We start from the raw sequence: 3936 nt of genomic DNA on the forward strand, positions 1-3936 counted from the left end.
GAGAAGAAGAAGAAGAAGAAGAAGAAGAAGAAGAAGAAGGAGAAGAAGGAGAAGGAGAAGGAGAAGGAGAAGAAGAAGAATGACAATAGCAACGACGACGACGACGACGACAAGAAAGCAATTTCTATTTTACTAGTCTCTCGAGACGTTCTCTCTGAATTTCCATGTTCTCTAAGAAGAGCTCCGCCGTTTTTTAAAAAGCAGGTTCGTCCCCCTTAATCACTATTCTGAGTTGGAAGGCGCGTGAAACTCTCAGAAGATGGATGAAAGGCGCCTTTGGTAGGTCCTGTTTCTTGTCTACACCCTCTATTTTTCATTTCTGCCTGTCTTGCTTCTTCCCAGCGCTAAAAGGACGTCAGTTTGTCGATGTACTTCTCTTACTTCAAACAAACTCAATTCCCCACTTTCCCTGAAACAAATAAGTCTTCTTTCCCCATTTTCTTTTAGTCACTTTAGTGACTTCTTTGCTTTCACCAGCCTCCATTCTCTAACCGCTTTGAAGTAAGAGAACCCCTTCCCCTCTCAACTCCCCCCCCCCTCCGACCCTACCTCTTCCCACCCCCTCTCCCCACTTTTCAACTTTACCTATCACTACTAGTAAGTATTCTTTCCCAATTTCCTTTGCTTTGCAGTAAGAGAGCCCCCACCTCTGACTCCTAACTCCCCCACCCCCTCTTTTACCTCCTCCCACCCCTCTCCAACCTCCTGCCCATTTCACACCCCAACCTTTTCCCTCCCCTATACCTACCCACCCCCTCCCTCCACATGATGTGTGAGTAAAAGAACTGACCAACAGCTCACCAGCAGGACGTGCAGCCAAACTATGCTCAGTTATAATATATTACGTTTTATGTTTACTTAAGGTCTTTGTCTTTGACTTGTGTTCTTTCCTTCTTTTTCTTTTCCCTCCAAACAGCCAACCCCGCTCTAACAACCACCTGTCCAAGACAGTGACCTGTACCAACAACCGCTCCCCCTTGCGACCCCCCTTGTGCCCCCCCCCCCTTGCGTCCACCTTGCGTTTTTGCTATATGATGTTGTCCCTATCCAGAAAGACCATCTGTCTAAGATTACCTCTTTTCTCCTCGGCTGTGGATGGTCTTCGTAGAAAGGTTCGACTGTATTAGGACCAACGCTCATCCTTTGATACAACTTGTTTGTTTCTGAAAAAGAGCTGGAATCTCACGCACTCATTCACAGCTGGAGATTTTACCGAGTGGGCGTAGAGGCACGGGGTTTTTATATATAAGAGGGAATTCATGAGATGAAGGCACAGAATTATCTCTTAAGTATTGGCAAGACACCGCCTGAAACTGGTCTGCTTTTTCATTTTCGTTTCCCCCCAAAGCGCAAATTTCCCCCAAACACCTCGTCAGTTCACCGTCGCTGTAGCACGCGATGCGTGACGTCTTGAATCAGAGTCAGTACCTGTTCTGGTCTGGTGTGAACGCAGTCTCCGGGGAGGGTTCCCATCTTGTGTTCGAAACAGAAGTCGAGAGACGTATCAAGAAAGGTGTAGGCGTGAGTTGTTGGGAGAAACCCCCTTTGAAGTGAAGTCAATGGTATTATGTAGATTTAAGTGGTAAAGGGTTAATAGGCTGCATTTTGCTTGTCACTGATGTTGTTGTTTTTGTTGTTGCTGCTGCTGGTGTTTTCGTTGTGAAGAAGAACAAGAACAAGAACAAGAACAAGGAGAAGAACAAGAAGAAGAACAAAAAGAAGAAGATCAAAAATGATAATTATAACAGCAACAACAACAAGAACAAGCGGAATAGTGTGCAGAATAGGAGGAAGGAGAGTATAACAAGGAAGGAGATGGAAAAGAATAGAAAAGGAGGAGCAAATTGAGGAGACGCAAATTGAGATGGACACATTTGAAAGCAAACCAGATTATGATATACCATGTACAATGCACACAAAGTATGCTTTATTATAACATTGTCAAGTGAGTGCAAGATAAATATCCAAGTGCATCCAGTTTTATATGACATACAGTTTGCATAAAATCCATAACAGACGAAATGAGCAGAATATCATACAGGAGAAGGGGGATGAGGAAGAAGAGGAAGGTGAACAAGAAGGAGGTGGATGAGGAGGTGGGCAAAGAGGAGGACATGGGAGGAAGACGAGGGAACAGGACGAAGGAGGAAAATAAGGAGGTGGAAGAGGGAGGAGGACGAAGGAAAATAATGAAGAGAAGGGGGGCGAAGGGGTTTGACGAGGGTGAGACAAAGGAGAATGAGTAGGACGGAATTTATATTATCAATAACTCGAATAGTAGTAAAAGTTTTGACGATAATATCAGCTTTAAAAGAATCAGTACGCAGCCAGTGGAGTGGACTATATTTACTTTCCATAATGCCAGGGTTTTCTTTGTAGGAGATAATAGTAAAGTAACAGGCAATGAGCCTGTGTGATATTATTGATGGCAGATTCCTGACAGGGAGGAATGGGCCGCTGCCAGGAACAAAGCGTATCTGTGCGCGTCCCGTCGGCAGAAATACCAGGAACCAACTCGGGAACAGTGAAAATATCGCACTTCCAAGGCAGTTGTCCAGATTTTTGTCTTAAGAGCCCGATTTTCGTTCTGGCAACGAGCTTAGAGTAAAATTCCTGCTTGTAAACCGAAGAAATAAGAGGATTAGATAGAAAAAATATTCTCTCTCTCTCTCTCTCTCTCTCTCTTTCTCTCTTTCTCTCTCTCTCTGTCTCTCTCTCCCTCTCCCTCTCCCTCTCTCTCTGTGTCTCTCGATTGCTCGCTCGCTCTGGACTCCAATGGCCTTGGCAGAGGTAATAGGTACTCCCCCCTACACTCGCTGTTGCTATAAGGTTCCTGAACAGGCTTTGGTTTCTTCGTGGGCGTATTCTTGATTTTTGTCTGATTCTTGTTGCTTTGCAAGCTCACTTTAGTTTTGGTGGGATTAGAAAACGCCATGTGTAAATCTAGTTTCGGCACTCTCCGTCTGTTGTTTTTGTTCGTTTGTCTTTCATTTCTGCAGCTCGAAATGGTTATTGCAATATCGATGTTCTTCTCTTTGTTTTAAACAACTATCTTGAATAATTTGGTGTTCACATTTCTGCCCATCTTCCCGTTCAAACTCGTTCTTGACATGGAGTTGAAGGAAGGAACGTTTGATGATGTAAACTGTAGTGTCTACAAAACAGGATTTCTAAAACAGTAAAGCTACTGTGGCATTCATCGAGGTTACGACTTGGAGAATTAAGTCATAATTTTCTCACTTCTTCAAAATATTTGCCCTGTTTCAGAATTGTTTCGGTTTGCTGTTAATTATAGAGAGCTCGTGGCATACGCCAGCTTTCCAGATCGCACTTACAAGAGATTATCTTGTTTGAACGCATTAACAGAATTGCACTCCGCAGCAACGGTGTACATTTGCGGGAACTGGCGGGAACACGAAACCTCGTTTTGGTTTCCTTGATACGTCTATCTCACAAAAACGGCCAAGGGTGTTATTGCGTCATCGTTAAATGAGCGTTAAAATCGGACGTGATGCAAGACTATATTATCTATGTGGATTCTATCTGATTATAAGGGCCGACGAAGCAGGGGTTTACGTCAGCATTGCTTGAACTGTACTTAACCGTCAACGTACACTGACGTCGCAGTTTATTGGTTTACGAAGAGCGAAAGTTTTGCTCACTGATAATTATCAGTATGGCTCTAGAACCGAACCGGCACGTACGTTTTACTCGAATACTGACTGATGGTTTTACAATCTTTTGCGTTCCACATTTGAGGCACAATCAGCATTATGAGCTGGCAGATGGAGGAAAAGAGGGACTGACTGGGTTGTTGAAGGGCAGGAGGAGAGAGCAGGTAGGGAGGTTGTCGAGTAACGGATGAAATGTGGAGGGTTACTGCGTAATTTTAAATTGTGGTCATGATAACTCGGGGAGGGGTGGGGTTGGTTGGGG

Source organism: Aplysia californica, unplaced genomic scaffold (assembly GCF_000002075.1).
Source record: "Aplysia californica isolate F4 #8 unplaced genomic scaffold, AplCal3.0 scaffold00015, whole genome shotgun sequence".
Classification (NCBI taxonomy): domain Eukaryota; kingdom Metazoa; phylum Mollusca; class Gastropoda; order Aplysiida; family Aplysiidae; genus Aplysia; species Aplysia californica.